The 18,835-nt window shown below is 38.0% G+C and overlaps 1 protein-coding gene across 10 annotated transcripts in view; it reads right to left on the bottom strand.

The window, feature by feature from the left end:
* RNF144B (ring finger protein 144B) overlaps window positions 1-18,835 on the bottom strand; it is a 167,844-nt gene that overhangs the window by 73,497 nt on the left and 75,512 nt on the right. The window contains exons 1-3 of one of the 10 annotated variants that reach the window (XM_005603598.4): window positions 6,022-6,122; window positions 2,376-2,912; window positions 1,849-1,944 (exon numbers count right to left, since the gene is read on the bottom strand). The exons of 7 other annotated variants lie outside the window; for them this stretch is intronic. The gene's annotated coding sequence lies outside the window, so the exon portion shown is untranslated. Of the gene's footprint in view, window positions 1-1,848; window positions 1,945-2,375; window positions 3,030-6,021; window positions 6,123-18,835 lie in introns of those variants that run through there. 2 more of the 10 variants (XM_070244131.1, XM_001494349.6) reach the window with 2 other exon arrangements.

The raw sequence follows: 18,835 nt of genomic DNA, 5'->3' as shown, positions 1-18,835 counted from the left end.
CCAGCAGTTCAAAAGCTGAAAATATTGATAATTTGCTGTAGCTAAGGATCTTGCATAAATTAAGGCAGGCATCCCTGAAAACGAGTACTCAGGAGCAGAGGCTGCAGAAACCCACTCCCCAAAGCTCAAAAGGGAAAGCAGGACTTGTACGGCAGCTTGGCCCGTTTCCCATATCCAAAATAATCAGTTGCACAAAGTAGGCTTAGTCCCCAAACTGTCTGGACTTTGTCCCTGCACCAACACCTGGGTTCAGCATGATTCCTGACCTCTACCTCAAACGGGTGGTTTCAAACACCAAGAATCTAACTCAACAAGAGAGTAATGTCATAAGTCATGGCCAGGGGAAACACAGAAGCCAGAAGTAGCAGAAACACCACAGAGAAATGATTTGGATGCCCTTATAAATGTTTCTAAACATCTGAAATACTGAAACTACTTTGCAAAAAGGAAAATTTAAATAGACTGTCTCAGATTAATAGTATTCATAGTGTTGAAGGGAAAGATAGTTTCCAGGAAGCTAAACGGTCTTCCTATATAGATAAAATAAGCTTTTTTTCTGTCTGGATAGAGTATAACTTTTCACTCTGCTGTAGAGTTTGGCTCTGAAAACCTGGTTCATCATCTGGGAGACCCAAAAACCAATTACTATTAAAAAAAAAAAAAAAAGACCCGTCTTAAACTGACCTAGTTTAAAAGCCTGGATTCCTTTAAATTGCCAATGAACTGAAACCATTCATGAGAATGGGGCTTTTGAATGCTGAGAATGTTCTTTGGGGCTCAGCACAAAGATATTTGGCAGAGACGACTGTAAATATTTGTAAAACTCTGGGTAAATGCACAGTGTTTGACCACACTCAAACCTCACTTCCAGTAGTGGAGGAGCAAGTTATCTGGGGTAATTGGTTTAGAGGGGGTTTTTGGTTGAGTCTTTTTCTGTTTGTTTTAAATAAAAAGCCAAGGAATCTGATTCTGCCACTCGACATCTTTTTTACATTCTCTGTATGTTTTTACCCTGCATTTGTTTACTCATCAAGACAGTTTCAATTAGTCAGAGGCCACCTTAGAAACAGAAGGGGTTTTTTTCTTTCCCATTTTTCTTAGTTTATGCCCATCACAAAGAATAAAATACCAGTCACAGGTGTGCAACAGTAAGGCAGGAGTTGTGTGAAAACAGGCTTTGGATTCCAGAATACAATTCTCTCCATGTGGCTTTGTGGATTTGCTATAGGTATCTTTCTTTTTCTCTCCTCTCTCCTCCTCAAGATAGTTTTGGAAGTACTTAAGGGACTGCTACCCATGAAAAGGACCAGGGCTGGGAAGGGAGGACAGAGGAAGGAGATATGAAAGGGACTGGAGACCAAGAGGCTCAGCTCAGCGAAAGCTGGAGCAGCCAGATACTTTAATTAGCCAGCAACACAGTGAAGACTGGCTGGGTTCCTTTTGCCTATGACCCACACCCTAAAAACTGAGTCATCTCAAAGTTCATTTATTTTGCTTCTGGCCTAGACACCCCCAATCTGCTGCTTCAGAAATGTTAGATACATTGTGCTTTAATTCATACCCTGCAATGTTCCAAAAACATCCAGAAATGCCAAATCAGAAGAACAAGGATAGTCATATTAGGAGCCCCAGCTGATGTTTTAATAAGGTACATGGGGCAGAAAGAAAGAAGAAAGTGATAGACTGTAGCAGAAGCGTGAGGACAGAGAATATTTTCCCAGAAAGGGGAACTCATTTCTGAGAAATCTGAATGTGAGAAGTATACGCAGCAGGAGAAGATTTATAGCAGAATCCTTGAAACTAATAAGAAAAGCAAAAGGTGTCCTGGGAAGGGTAAGCTAAAGATACCTTTTCTCTGCTGAACCAGGAATCAGCTTTATCTTAACTTCAACTTGAGAATAGCAGTGTAGGATCAGAGTTCTACTCTGTTTCATCAGCAATTACCTGACAAAATAATCGGTATTAGGTATAGCCAAGATCTCAGGGATAATATCTTATTCGTATCTATGTCAGCTTAGTGCTGTGCATTTCCAAACATAGGGTAAATATTTGAGGTTATGCCAACTTTTGGTCTCCTCTTAAGACAGAGAGGTTTGATCTAATCTTGAATTTTACGACACATTCTGTAGAGATTGTTTTATTAGAAATTAAGCTAGTTTCTTTTTACCTTTACCAAGATACCTATTTTAAAAAGTTAACAGGTGTTTAAGGCATTCAGAATGAATTCAATTCCGTATGGTTTAAGCACTGAAGGCAGAAAACAAAGCTAAAAAGCATGGTGTCAGAGTTAGTCGTATGTCCGTTTTTCTTTTCTTAGTCCAACACCATTCCTGTCTTGCAATGCCTGCAGCGTTTAAACAGCTCGCTAAACCTACCTGGCAGGAGAGCTACGTTCCTCCGGCCGCCAGGCTTCTCAGCAGCCTCCCTCGCGCGCACCGCCAGCCGGGGCTGCTCGCACACGGGGGAGGAGGAGCTGTTTCATTCTCTCCTTCTTCCTCCGAGCTCTGCGGCTGACAGCTTTACGCTCTGCGGGATTACAACAGGATTTGGGCTCCCAGACCTATCGGGTCGGAGGAGGAGGAGTACCTATAACCGCCTCCTTGCCTCGGGAACAGCTGCGATGCCCGGGAACCTTGCAGAGCGTGGGGCGCAGCTCGCCAGCAGCAGCGCCGGGAGCCGCGCGTTTATTTATACAGGAAGCTCAGGCGCGGCACTTCCTACTTCCCATCTGGGTCGCACTTCAGCTGCAGGTGATGGGCTTAACCCTGTCCGAACCCAGCCGCCGGCGCGCCGAGCAATCCAGCCCAGTTGCACTCTCTCCGCTTGTCAGGACCTCTCTCGTGTCCTTCTGGGACAGCTGCAGCAGCAATCTCGAGCAGGGTGTCCGGCAGCAACCTCTAGTGTCCTTCATCCTGCCCAAACGGGGACATTTCACCTCTTAGCTTTCAGAGTTTGCTGCTCCTTTACACGTGTCCTCCCAGGGCACCTTTCCTCTCCCTCCTTCCCAGCTCTTTAAATCTCTTTTTGCTACTTCTTACAGCCCACACCTGCCTTCCCACTTTGCCAGAAAACTGTTTTTATAGAAACACTTCCCATGCACATACCAAAAACACCTTGTACCTGATTTATCCTTTTGCATCTAACCATAAAATTAGAACACAGGCAAATTAGAGTAGGGTAGTCTTAGTTTACCCCCAAATAATACAGGTACACCGTCATGAAACAATGATTTTGCTTGAAGTGCTTTGTCAACAAATTATGTGGGAAACGCAAAGTAACCTAACAGGTTGTACTCAAAGAAAATGTAACAAAGTAATCCAGAAGCTGTGGGGTACTATGATGTAAGCCTTCCTCACTCCAAAACCTTGGACGCTTAATTTGTGATGTTTATAACAGATTATATAACCTACTCACACTCCCCACACCCCCCCCCCCCCATAGGTTACAATCACAGTCCCCAATCTGTTGAACATTGCGATTTGGAAATGCCGCTACTCTGATACAGGAATCTTTCCGTGCTCACTCCGCAACGTCACTCCAGCTTTGCAAACACAGTTAGGAATGTGCTTCCTAAAAGGAAGGGAGTCACAAGCCCTTTGTGGAAGGGATCTGAGCGTGCCAGTGAAGTAGCAGCAGTAGGCACTGTTCCAGATGACACAAGTGAACTGCTTCTCAGCTCTCCCTGTTGAAGAAAAGCTTTAGGTCAAAGCCGAGTGCTGAAGAACACAGTGTGTCTACGTGTATGACGGTAAGACAAGCACGATGATCAGTCCACTAGTGGGAGAGGAAGGGAAGGTGGACAAGGGAGATGAGACACTAAGAGAACACATACACTTGGGACCCCAAGTAATAGAATCAGAAGATATTTGAGCTTAAACAGCCCAAACTTAAATGCCTTAAAATGCCTGATTTTAAAGATGAGGAAATTTATGAGGCTTGAACCAGATAGGGGCAGAGCAGGAATGAGACCTAAATCTGTGTTAGATGAACATGTTAGAAAGTATGGTAAGAAAACTACCCCATGAATGTCTCATTTCAAATTTTGCAATAGCTTAGGTTCTGAGATAATCAATCTCAAGGTATTTTCTTGGTATAGTGACCAGTGTTGATGGACCAGGAATCAGGAAACAAACAAAGCACCTTCTGATAGGTTAGTGTATTCGTTAGGGCTGATGCAAAACTTTGGCACCTTAAACCAAAGTTCAACGTGGAATCTACTTTTAAATTACCATGCAATTAACTCACAATCTCTTGTCAACAGGATAAGGGAAGACGCTGCTACCAACGTGAATGAAAACATGAGTTAAGCAATAATCATGCTGCCTGTTGTTGCAAATGGCAGGGGGCAAGAAAAAAATATATTGTATAATTAAATAACAGCAGCATTGATTATTTTCTACCATGCAAGTTCATAAAAATTGCATTCAAATTTTAGTAAGACTGAATAAACATGTAGAACACTATAGTATTATGTGAACAACTCTTTCATATCTGGAATAAAGTGCCTAGGAATAAATTTAACCAAGGCAATGAAAGCTCTGTAGACTGAAACTACAAGACATTGATGAAAGAAACTGAGGAAGACACAATTAATGGAGAGAGTCTATGCTCATGGATTCAAAGAATTAACATTGTTAAAATGTCCATATTACCTAATGCAATTTACAGGTTCAATGCAATCCCTATCAAAATTTCAATAGCATTATTCACAGAAATAGAACAAACAATTCTAAAATTTGTATGGAACCACAAAGACCCCAAGCAGCCAAAGCAATCTTGAGAAAGAACAAAGCTGGAGGCATCACAGTTCCTGATTTTAAACCATGTTACAAAACTATCATAATCAAAACTCTTTCAGATTTGCCTAACGAGTCCACAGTGTATATTCATTCATTCTCTCGAGCATTTATTGATCTTATCCCAGAAAAGATGCTAGGATGACAAAGAGATAAGTTGGACACAGTCCCTGTCCTCAAAGAGCTCTCAGTCCAGGGAAGGAATCAGGCAAGTAAATCAATTATCAGGGTACTCTGATGAGTGATATGATACACTTAAACACCATGTGCTGTGGGAGCACAGAGAAAAATAATTTAACTAAAGGAGTTGATCAAAAGCAGCAAGGAAGCCTTCCCTGAGAAAATGACTTAAAGCTGAGTCTTCGAGTAGTCGACAGGGGAAAGTGGAGAAAGGTAAACCAGTCAGAAGTAACAGCCAGCGCCAAGGCCTAGGGATATGAGACTTTACGTGATGCTTTTCATAATTCAGACAGAGCAGATGCACTCAGGAGAAAAGAATGAGGACCTGAACTAACAGGAGTGACAATTGGTATGGAAGAGAAGGGAACAAATGGAGAGAGATTTCAGAAACAGAATTGATAGGATCTGATATCTGATTAGATGTGGGGGATGAGAAGAGAGAAGAGCCCAGGCTGCTGATGTCACTAACTGAGAGTGGAAATAAAGGAGGAGCAGTTGTGGGGGCCGGCCCGGTGGCGCAGTGGTTAAGTTCCCACGTTCCGCTTCTCTGCGGCCCGCGGTTCAACGGTTTGGATCCGGGGTGTGGACATGGCACCGCTTGGCACGCCATGTTGTGGTAGGCGTCCCACCATATAAAGTAGAGGAAGATGGACACAATGTTAGCTCAGGGCCAGGCTTCCTCGCAAAAAGAGGAGGACTGGCAGTAGTTAGCTCAGGGCTAATCTTCCTCAAAAAAAAAAAAAAAAAAAAAAAAGGAGGAGCAGTTGTAAGGAAAATCATGGTGATTCCACCAATATCCTGCAGAATCTGAGGTGTCTCTGGGTCACATTGGAAGACTTATCTAGTAGGCCATCAACCCAGAGGGATCTGGGGAGGAGAGCCTTTTAGGAATTACCATCATTTAGATGGTGGCCATAGATGAGATTACCAAGAGCTTAGATCAACACAAAAGGTAGCATGCTGTAGAAGGGAGCAGAGGTTTTGGACCCATACAAACTCTATCACCCACTCATTATTATGTAAGCTTAAACAAGTTTTAACGTACCCAAAATGTAGTTTTCTCATCTATAAAATAGGAATGATGATATTCATCTCATAGGTTGTTGTGAGAGTAAATGAGAAGTTTGTAAATTAGCTAGTACAGTGTCTGATGGCACTATATAAGCCTTGGGGGTGGGGCAGTAAATGTCATCTCCTGGAATTGTGCAGTCACAACCTGCTCAGCTGTACAGCATGGCCCTGTCCTGATCCACAGTAGGAACTCGGTCAGTGTTATTCATCTAAGAAGGAAGTGAAAGGGAAGCGAAAGGAAAGAGATCAGAAAAGAGAACCCAAAGGAACACTAGTATTTAAAGGGTAGGTAAAAGAGGAGACCTCAATAAGCCTAAGAAAGAATAGCTTCTTTTGACTGAAAAATAAATGTAACATTTGATATCTCAGACTGAGAAGTAAAACCCAGCCACGATGATATACAAAAATATTTATTATCTTCCTAAGCAATACCAGACTTAATATTCCAAATTGTTCACCGGAGATTGCAGTCATGTTGACTTCCATCATAATAGAGAATCATTTCCTAATCTGAATTACAGCCCTTCCTAAAGAAAAGGCAAACAAAATCTTGACATTACTGGTAAGTAATCCAAACTGTAGGAATTGCATTAACTTGTAACATACCTAAAGTTATATAAAAGCAAAACCACAATAAATCCAGAGCATAAAGTTTTCCCTACATATGAGGCCAAAAAAATAAAGATACAAATATAATTAATCGATTACTATATACTCATGTGTAAGATACTTGTATAATAATATATACCATAGTATATAATATGTAATAGATAATAGATATGTACTATAAAATGCATTGTAGTCCTATAGAAGAAGAGAATCAACAAGTGGAATTTCTTCTTTGGAAAATTATTCCCTTTAATTAATACAAAGGGAAACCAAGATTTGTTTTTGTGCTATTGAAATTACTCTTCTAATCTACCTTAGTCTGTAAGTTAGTAACACATATCTTAGACTTGACATCTTAATTACATCCTGTGTTAAAACATAAAATTTTTTTTAATGATTTGTTCAGTTTGAAGAAATCAGATGAAAGAACACAAGTATTGGGAAACCAGCTTCTGCAATAGGTGCAATTCCGTCTCCACAGGAAAAGATTTAAAGCAAAGGTCATGGTGTTCTGCTACTGACAATTTGGTCATTTCTCATTTCCAAACAGCTACAATTTCTTTGCGTTTTTTCTGTTACATCTAATGGTGCTTATCTTATACCTTCAATCCAACATATATTGAGAGTAATCAGTATAGAACTAAGAGTAAGACACAATACAAAGTAAGACTAAGAACATTACAAAATAATATGATAAAACTATGCCAGAGATACACTTAGGGTGGTATGGCAGTCAAACTATGTGGAAAGTCAAAATATGAGAAGAAGCAATCAAAACCACAGCAAGATACTACCTCTCACCTGTTAGAATGGCTGTTATCAAAAAAACAAGAAATAACAAGTGTTGGCGAGGATGTAGAGAAAAGGGAACCCTCGTACGTTGCTGGTGGGAATGTAAATTGGTACAGCCATTATGGAAAACACTACAAAGATGTCTCAAAAAATTAAGAATAGAACTACATATGATCCAGCTATTCCTCTTCTGGGTATTTATGTGAAGAATACAAAAACACTAATTTGAAAAGATATATGCACCCCTATGTTCATTGCAGCATTATTTACAATAGCCAAGACTTGGAAATAACCTAAATGCCCATCATTGGATGAATGAATAAAGAAGATGTGGTACATATATACAATGAAATACTACTCAGCCATAAAAAAGTGAAATCTTGCCATTTGTGACAACATGGATGGACCTTGAAGGTATTATGCTAATTGAAGTCAGACAGACAAAGACAAATACTGTATGATTTCACTCATATGTGGAATATAAAAAGAAAAACCAAAACCAAAACAAACTCATAGAAGCAGATAACAGATTGACAGTTACTAGAGGGAAAAGGGGCTGAGGGGAGGGCAAAATGGGTAAAGGGGGTCAATTATATGGTGACAGATGGAAACTACACTTTTGGTGATGAGCATGCTGTAGTATACACAGATGTCAAAATGTAATGTTGTATACCTGAAACCTATACAATGTTATAAACCAATGTTACCTCAATTTATATATATATACATATTTATATACATATATACATATGACCCAGAAATGATCATCCAGTTACCTCAAACTTGATAATAAAAGTTTTCAAAAAGCTGAAGACACGTCATTTTGTTCTATTTCATACATACAAGAGCATCTCAATATCTCACAGAGCAAGGCAAAACCAGCTGGGCCCCAACAAGCAAAACCTGACAAGAATAATTTCAAACTGCCATTGCCATTATGCCATACGAGAACCCATCATGACCCAAGGTGGAGAACTGAATGAGAGAGCAATGCTCCAAAGGACTCAGTGGTTCAAGGCTCTTAACATCCCACTTATAATACCAATGAGAAAATGGAAATCAGCACTCTTGTTCATCACCTAATTTTAGAAAAAATGACTGCATTAGCCTTGAACTAAGATTCTCCACTAACAAGTCAGATGCCATAGTCTTGAGAATCCTTATGTTTGCAAAGTTTGCATTAATCCTTCCGCTAATACTATCATCTCCAAATTCCTGCAGATCAGACAATTAATGAAAAAAATCCCCAAATAATGTTCTCTAAATCGTCATCCCAGCCAAAGGACAAATTGGCTCACAGGAAATGAAAGACTGTGCATCCATGTCCTACATAGATACAAAGGACTCAGCTGAAATAAAAGCCAAACTATTTCTTGGCTTAAATCATTAGGAATTAAGCTTCTTGGAATTAAGATTCCACTCTACAGGGGCCAAATTACTCACAGATGGGCATATTATAGATGTTAATTTTCCAGTAGGACTTTATTTTGAAAGGCACCTTAAAAACTTAAGTTTTCTCTATAACATAGACGGCTGATTCTTGTCTTTTCCCACCTTCTCCCTCTTCCAGCAAAACAGTGAATCATAAAGTCCCCAGTGAAACCAGGAGCCAGACAGAATGAAAGCTATCACGTGCAATAGATCAAAGAAACCACAATTAGGGGCATGGAACCCAGAGCTAGATGAATGCTGGAGAAATGCAGGCACCTTGGGAGGGAGGGATCCTATTCTGTACCCTACGAAAGGAAAAAATCCCCTACAGTGAGAAAATCTATTTTCCTTCCACATCTACCACTTTTCACCTGAAGCCCTCCATCTCCTCCTCCTCAGATCTTAAGAGGGCTGGCTGTTGTTTCGATCTAACGCCCCACAGCACATGCCACAGCATGACCCTCAGGAAGAGCACCTCAGGGACTTTGCTAGGTAGTAACAGTTGTAGCAAAACCCATAGACTGTGCAACAATGCTTGCGGCGCCAACAAAAGGGAATCTCAGAGAGATCCTTCTTATAAATCAGTGTTCCTTAAGCGGATCCTTCTCATTCCCCTTGGCCCTGGAGAAGAATTATACTCAGGTTAAATATATGAAGATCAGTTTAAATAAGCAATAATTGCAGTCATGTGACATGTCTTTGCAGGGTAACTTTGTCCAAGGGCCTCACAATAATCTTTAGTATTATGACTTACCCACATAACTATACTTATCTCATGGAAGTCACTGTGTCACTAGCTCCAAGTAATTAACGATCTCTTCTTTCTTGGGAAGAAGGTAATTTACTGTCCAGAGTCCTCTCTATTCAGATACACAGGCCTTTCCTTCCTCCTCTAATTCAGCTCTCCTTATTCCTCAACTATGGCACCTAGGGAGCACTTTATTTATATGGCTATCTCCCTCAGTAGTCTGTGAGAAGAGTGTTATATTTCTTTCACTTTCCACTGACATCAGCCCCTCACTCACCTATGTACCAAAGTTAACAGCCTGTGGTATTTTCTAAGCATTTTTCTCTGGGCTCACTGAATCATACTGATGTATGCTAACACAAGCACATCATTTATCTTAGCTCGGCAACTTGTCTGTTCATATTCTTTATCCATTTTCCTTTAGAATAGTTTATAGTTTTCCTGTTTATAAGAGCTCTTTGTAAATTACAGATATTCACACTTTGCCTGTAATGTATTTTACAAATACTTTTTCCAGACACAGCTGATGTCTATTGATTTTATGTTACTCTTTCCATAAAATGGTTTTTGACTGTACATATTCTGATATGCCTTCCTCTTCTTATATAGCTTCTGTGGTTTCCAGTCTTGAAGGTTCCCCAAGCTTCAGCTTGTACATGTGTGCTTTCCTAGGTAGTCTTGTGAGATGTTTATTGTCTTGTTTTTTAAATTTGTCTTTAATCCATCAAGAAATTATCTTTAAACGACATATGATGAGCCCTGTTATATTTCAACCAGATAAAGAACTACCTATACCAGAACAATTTATTAAGTAATCCAAGATTTTCCACTGACTTGCATGCAACATGTATTAAATATTGTTTTCTGTATTTAGAATTTTCTGTTCTGAATGATCCATTCCTGAATCTATTCTGTCCCAATGATCCATTTGTCGATTGCTAAACCAATACTATCTTGATTATAGTGACTTCACAGAATTCTTATTTTTCATACTTTTCTTGGCTAGAATATGGTATTTCTTTATCAATATAAAACTTTATGGCCATTCTATGCAGTTTTTAAAAACCCACGTTGCTGTTCTATTTTTGAACTGCAGGAAATTTATATATTATGTATATTTTTATAGTTTTATTATTTAAGGGAATAATTCCTTCATTTCTTAGTACTCCTTACTTAAGTAGAGGAAAGCTTTCAATTTATGCACTTATCTTGCATCCAGCCATCTCCCCACATATTTTATTAATTCTACTAGAGTGGCTGATTGTTTTTTAATTTAGTCTCATGTTTGGGGATGTACACATAGTCATATCAGCAACAAAAAAAGATGTTTTTTATCTCTTTGATTCCAGTAAATATAATAGCAATATAATTTGTTGTCTTATTGTATTTTCTAGAACATTAAAGATAATGATACATAAAAATGCTGGTCATAGGCATTTAATCTAGATCCTTCTTTAATTGGTTTTAGTATTTCACTAAATGAAGTATATTCTTAGTTCTCCTATTTTTATATTTTTATACTGAAATATAAAAATATTTAAGCCAAAGTCTTTTAAAAGACACTGCATTTTGGCCGATACCACCTTTCTTTGGGAAATATTTATACAAAAACTCATCAAATAAATTGTATCTACTTATGCTTCTTTTTACTGATTCACCCAACTTAGATACCTTGAGATCATAGACCTTTTAAAATTCTATATACTTTGAATTCTGGTAGAAAATACAAATTTATCCTATTAAAAATAGTATTTTCATCAAAAGATTCTTCTGATAAGTCCAGATATTCCAAGTACAACTATAAAATTTCAAAATTAAATCTTGTATGCTGTGTTGGAATTCTTATCACTTAATTTGCTCAGTTCCTATCCTGTATTTGCAAGGATAAATTCTAGTGCTTTCCTGTTTTCAAGCTTTGTTTTCCATAACTGCAATCTGTAAAACTTCAAAAACTAAATATCTTCCTTGCTCCATTAAATGAATACTTTGATTAAAAATTTCCAACTGATTTCAGACAAAATACAATTCAAATTTACAGGACTCTGTTACCAAAAAAAGGCCAATATTATCAATAGGCACTGATTTACAATTAGTTCTTCAAAGACTCAAAACATTTCTAACCTCTGATTGATAATGGACTGCAAAGAGAAAATACATAACTGCATGCTGAAGGGTTTTTTATATCCAACATCAGCTTCATCACAAAAACACTGTAGTTCAACTACTTAGTGTACATAGAAAAATATTTGGAAAATTTGGCAGTTATGCTCTATTTCCATTGCAGTTTGTTTGAAAGAAATAAATCATTTTCAGTGGTTGTCTGGGGCTGGATGTGAAAGCAGGATTGATTGTAAAGGGGTGCGAGACAACTTTTGGCGGTGACAAAAATGTTCTAAAACTGGATGGTAGTGATGATTGCACAACTATAAATTTACTAAAAGCCTTCCAACTGTACACTTAAAATGGGTGAAATTTCTGGTATATAAATTTTACCTCAATAAAGCTGTTAAAAAATAAATAACCTGAATTGATAAGCCCAGAAATAAAACCACACATCTATGGACAGCTAATCTTCAACAAAGGAGCTGAGCACATACAATGGAGGAAAGAAAGTCTCTTCAACAAATGGTGCTGGGAAAACTGGACAGCCACATGTAAAAGAATGAAAATAGACCATTCTTTTATGCCATTCACAAAAATAAACTCAAAATGGATCAAAGACTTAAAGGTAAGAGCTGAAACCATAAGACTGCTGGAAGAAAATATAGGCAGTACACTTCTTTTTTTTTTTTTTGAAGATTGGCACCTGAGCTAACAACTATTGCCGATCTTCTTTTTTTTCTTTTCTCTTTTTCTGCCTTTTTTTTCTCCCCAAGTACCCCCAGTACATAGTTATATATTTTAGTTGTGGGTCCTTCTGGTTGTGGCATGTGGGATGCTGCCTCAGCGTGGCCTGACGAGCAGTGCCATGTCTGCACCCAGGATCCGAACCAACAAAACCCTTGGCTGCCAAAGCAGAGCGTGCCAACTTAACCACTCGGCCATGGGGCTGGCTCAGGCAATACACTCTTTGACATCAGTCTTAAAAGGATCTTTTTGGACACCATGTCTTCTTAGACAAGGGAAACAATAGAAAGAATAAACAAATGGGACTTCATCAGGCTAAAGAGCATCTACAAGGCAAAGGAAAACAGGACTGAAACAAAAACACAACCCACCAACTGGGAAAAAATATTTGAAAATCATATATCCAACAAAGGGTTAATCTCCATAATATATAAAGAACACACATAACTCAACAACAAAAAATCAAACAACCCGATCAAAAAATGGGCAAGGGATATGAACAGATATTTCTCCAAAGAAGATATATGGATGGCCAATAAGCACATGAGAAGATGCTCATCATCACTGATCATCAGGGAAATGCAAATCAAAACTACACTAAGATATCACCTTACACCCATTAGAATGACAAAAATAACCAAAACAAAAAATAACAAATGTTGGAGAGGTTGTGGAGAAAAAGGAACCCTCATTACACTGCTGGTGGGAATGCAAACTGGTGCAGCCACTATGGAAAAAGAGTATGGATATTTCTTTAAAAATTAAAAACAGAAATACAATATGACCCAGTCGCCTCACTACTGGGTATCTATCCAAAGAACTTGAAATCAGCAATTCAGAGAGACCCATGCACCCCTATGTTCATTGCAGCATTATTCACAATAGCCAAGACGTGGAAGCAACCTAAGTGCCCATCGACAGATGATTGGATAAAGAAGATATGGTATATAGAGAGAATGGAATACTGCTCAGCCATGAAAAAGGATAAAAATCATCCCATTCACAACAACATGGATGTACCTTGAGGGTATTATGTTAAGTAAAATAAGACAGATAGAGAAAGACAATCTATGTATGACTCCACTCATATGTGGAAGATAAACAAATACATAGACAAATAGAACAGATTAGTGGTTACCAGGGGAAAAGGGGGGTGAGGGGTGCGTACAAAAGTTGAAGTGGTGCACCTACAATATGACTGACAAATAATAATGTACAACTGAAATTTCACAAGGTTGTAGACTATCATAACCTCAATAAAAAAATAGAAAAAAATCTTATTTTTGATGATAAACTTTTTAAACAAATTTACAATAGAATGCACAATAATATTAAATATCTTAATTTCAATAGAATGTTCTAAAAGCTTGACTTTGATTCCATAAATTACATGAAAATAATTAAAACATTCAGGTAAAAAATTTCACTGAATTTCTATTTGAAGAATCTGGTAATATTTATATAAAACTAGCATAATCTGTGTACAATTTTCTCTTCTAATAGGGCCAACAGATTAACAGCCACTACTTCACTTTTCATATATGCAGAAGAAAACTTAAAATTGACAATGGGTGAAATAGATCTAGAAGAGTTATTCGATCTAAATGAAAAGTCATGCTTCACAGAATGAAATGTAATGACACCTTCTGTGGCTGCCTGTGTTAAATCAAGTATTCTTAAAGTAATGACAAACCTTTGAAGTAGATATTGATGTTGCTTCAGTAGTTGTGTGAAATACACATTCATCACCATCTTTCTTGAGAAGCAGAAATTCAATACTAATTTTTCATTAAACTTTACACTTCTTTAGAACATTTTCTGCCAAAGGAGATTATTCCAAAATAAATTTTAAAGTTATTAAACAGTAAAATAATAGCTAACTTGTATGGTGTAAATCTTTACACCAAACAAAAATGACAAAACCACTATACCAAGTGCATTGACTTCCCACACTTCCAACTGACCTCACAGTTTCACGCTTTTGGCAGGTCACAGTGGGGGCCATGGCACAACTGACCGGGAGACCAAGTAGGTGACAAGAGTAGCAGCATCAAGTTCTTCTCCCACCCCCAACACTGGAATGAGTTAGTTATCCTTGGCCAGCGATGTAGGAAGATGTTTCATTTTATCAGCAAGCGATTTGCATGCTGTTCTTTAAAGAAAGATGTAAGTTAACTTGCATTTGCAGAGAACTGGGAAAAGACACAGGGTTATACTTATCATCTTTCACATTTAAGCACGTGTTAAAGTAAAATGCTCTTCGCAACACACGCATCTCACACACTATTAGAGGAGACCATAGTAAACTCTGATATTATAAGGTGGAGGACTACTATCTCATCTTATTTTAGTGCATTTGAAAATAATAACACCTCCTTGAAAATAAAGAAGTCCAGAATTAATGTCAAATGGGACATGACAACAGACACAAACTGGGACATCTAGTAATTGGTCTGTTTGAATTTTCTACATGAGTAAATATTGGTCATCTATATTTTACTTATAAAATTATCCATTTCTTCCATATTTCACAATTTGTTTCTATAGAGTCTCCATGCATAATTCTTATAATTCTTTCCAAGTCTCCTGCTTCTGTGGTCGTGTCAGTTTCCTCATTGCTAATCTTGTATATTTTTACTCATTTCTCAGTTTTTTGTCTTATTTATTAGCTTTTCTACTTTTTTCCTATCCCATTACTTCCAACTTTTAACTTTATCAGTTGCCCTTTTTCTTTTTGAAGGTAGCAGGTGTTTTGCTAGTCCTTTCCTCACGAATAAGAAAAATATTCACTGTTTTATATTTCCTTCTGAATAAAGTTTTGGGTATATACTATACCCTAAAGATTTGGGTATAAAGTGGACTTTCTTTTGCTTTTTAAAGAACCTATCATTTCTCTCTGATTTGTTCTTTGATCAAAGTTTTACCTGTGAGAATGTTACTTAATTTCCAAGCTAGCTTCTTGGGTCATATTTTTAATATTGATTTTTAACTTAATTGGATTATGATCAGAATGTGATTAAAAGATCTCTACTTTTATATACATATATTTTTAAAGATTTTATTTTTTTCCTTTTTCTCCCCAAAGCCCCCCGGTATACAGTTGTATATTCTTCATTGTGGGTCCCTCTAGTTGTGGCATGTGGGATGCTGCCTCAGCGTGGTTTGATGAGTAGTGCCATGTCCACGCCCAGGATTCGAACCAACGAAACACTGGGCCGCCTGCAGCGGAGCGCGTGAACTTAACCGCTCGGCCACGGGGCCAGCCCCCTCTACTTTTTATATTTTTTATAGCTTTGCCTTGTTTTTGGCCAAATAGGTTAATAATTCTATTATCCCTAGTAATTGAGGTTTCAAAAATTGCACTTCTCCAAAGAAATGCTCCCTGGAAGGTGTCTTGGTGATGTGACCAGGTACCCTCCCCTGCTCAGCTGAAGGCTAACTCCAGTAACAATTGCTCATCTTTCACCGTCCCATTGCAAAATGCTTTCTAACTTGCAAATCTGGAACCATTACACCTCTAGGTAGAAAACAAGGCAATTAATTACTTTTTATAGACAGATGATTATATCACCTTGGAATTTAATCAAACAAAGGCATGCAATACTTCTGAATGGTGCCCAGCAAACACCCAGTTTAAGTTTTTGTTTTCCAACCTGGCATCTCAATTCCTCCTCAGCATCAGTAGGCATCAGGCAAACCTGCTGCCCACTTACAAATCCAAGAGAAAAGCACTTGTCTTGCACGTCAAGAGTGCCTCAGCATGATGCACTGAAACCTTGAGTTGAAAGAGCCTAGAACTACTTTAAATGCAAGTAACTGCTAAAATATTTAGTCCTGCCAAGGCTTTGAAGATTCTGTACTCAAATCAGATCAGCCTTGTGATCTAAGACTCATACAATGAGCACACTTAAGAGCGGAAATCTTGTTTAAAATCACCAAGGAAATTCCAAGTTCTTACAGAAGAATTAGCAAAGATACACTTGGAGGCAGGGTGTTGTTTTCTTAAAGTTTCTCCTGAAAGTTCATAAAGTAAATGGAAGCTTCCTCAGGTCTGGTGAGTTTCAGGAAGAAAAGAGTATATTCTGGAGCACCTATTGTGTGCCAGGCACAGTCCTTGGTACTAATCTTCACAAAAGTAGTCGTTATAGAAAATAGTCTAAGTTTATCTAATTACAAACTCTTTGTAAGTATCATATTTTTAAATCGCTAGTAATTGATACACCAAGAAAGGCTCATTAAAGCACAGATTCAGCTGTAAAGTTGTCTCATTATATAGACCATTTAGGGTTAAAGTAAGACTCCAATATTTTTAGTCCTAAGTCAGGAATAATCCCCTAAAACTTCTAAGATTTCAGTTTGTGATTTCAGCAAATTTTTCTTTTAAACACAGACCAATAGATCCATTCACTTTGAAGTAATTGTTACATAAAAATCAATTAAATAATAACTCATCTAATCAAATGACCTCATGAGATCTAACCCTACCTGGTGTTATACAATTGATCAGTACATCACAGAGGTAATTCTGGCCAATAATCTAAATGATTTTTTTAATTGGCCCAAAATTCAAAGTGACATATAACCTGCCTACCTTTTTAGATTCACCTTCTTCCCTTTTCACTTTACATGTAAGTTCCAGCCATACTAAACTATTTTCAGGCACCCAAATTTCTCATTCACAAATTCCTCTGGTTCTCCATTTGCCCAGGCCATTCTTCCCTACCTTTTCCACCTGACAAATAGCTTCTCATTCCACAAAATGTCGCTCAAGCTATATTGTTTCTGGGACACAACTCCCCTACTTCTTACCCTATCATAGCTCTCATTCCTTCATTCAGCAAACATTTATTAAGCTCCTATTATCTACCACGTGCTTTATTAGGTGCTGGTAATACAAAGATAAATAAACCATAAGACTTCAAATGGTGTCGCAAAAGACAGACGTGTGTAAACCAGCCAGAGCAGTGCTGCGCCACCCGGATCCAGGAAGACAGCTTGCGAGCCCTGCCCTGCAGGACGGGAGAGTTTAAGGGCAGAAGTGTGGGCAGCCAAGAGGGAGGAGGTTGGGCAAAAGGAATTTCATGAGCAAAGGTAGAGAGATGAATAACAAGTAAGCTTTATTGAAGGCAGAAAAAATTTCTCCAACCAAAGCATTCTACTTAAGAAAAGTTTAAAACTACTCATTTATAAACATTTTCAAACTATAATAAAAGCAAAAGGTAATCATAGAACGTCAACCCTAATTTTATTCCTAATTGTTATTAATATCCAGTGCTTTCTTAAACCAAACAAGGCTCATTAGTGATGTTAAACTTTTCAAATTTTATCTTAGAAAGGGTATTTTGTGACTGCTCTGATAAGCAATAGTGAATAAAGACAAATAGTTCAGTCATGTGAAACATTAACATAGCAAACTGAGAAAAGGGGTGAAGAGGAGAGACTCATTCACCTCCTGCTCTAAGGGTGAGAACAAATCAAGACAAATGATCAAAACTTTGGTACCAGGCTCCTAGACCATTCTACGGCAATTAGGAGGCCCTTGTGAAGCATCTATCTTCCTTTCCTATGACCTAATGTGCATAGACAGGCTGAGGCTCTCCTCCCTCAGTGGTTACGTGGAAGATCGCCAATCCAAAACTGCATCCTCTTTGACCAACAGAGACAAAACTTTTCAGAGTAACCAATGTTATTACCTACTCTTACTTAAATTCTGAAAAAAAAGCATTTCCAATCTTCCCAACCTGCAACTTTTAATCATACTCCCACAGGACATTGGACAACATAGACATTGCACTACCGGCCTACGGCTACCAAAACTGGAGACGAGGAAGCAGAAATCAGATACCATCATCCTCAAAAAAACGGTGTAAACTTGGGTGACCGCCTGCCCAGTTCATGCTGAATGTTTCAGTTCAACAGTTCAGATTGTTCATCTGATATCACATCAGCTTGTGCCTCTTACCAGAAAGCACGATAACAATAAACACCGCAAATGAACGGGATGGAGGTATTGTGATCCACATCATGCCCTGAATTCCACTATGCTTTATTTTATGCTACAGTCAAAAAATCAAATGGAGGATGAAATGACAAAAGAATGAATACTATTACCCCTTTTCTTCAAGGATTGAATAACAGGTTTTGAGCACAATACTCTAGGTTTAAAATAAATAAATAAATCTTTAAGTGAATTACTCCTTGCTCATTATACACTATTTGTTATAGAGGAAGGATGGCTCTAACCTCTGAAAACTAATTTTGATTAGTTGCTGTGTTAGTACAGCAATGTTACGTCATCTGAGTGCTTTCACAAACATCAACTCATTGAATACTCACAAAAACCTTTCAGATGAAGTTTTAT

This window comes from Equus caballus, chromosome 20 (genome assembly GCF_041296265.1).
Source record: "Equus caballus isolate H_3958 breed thoroughbred chromosome 20, TB-T2T, whole genome shotgun sequence".
Classification (NCBI taxonomy): Eukaryota; Metazoa; Chordata; class Mammalia; order Perissodactyla; family Equidae; genus Equus; species Equus caballus.
Note: the sequence above shows the minus strand (reverse complement) of the source record. Positions and strands in the feature narration are given on the sequence as shown.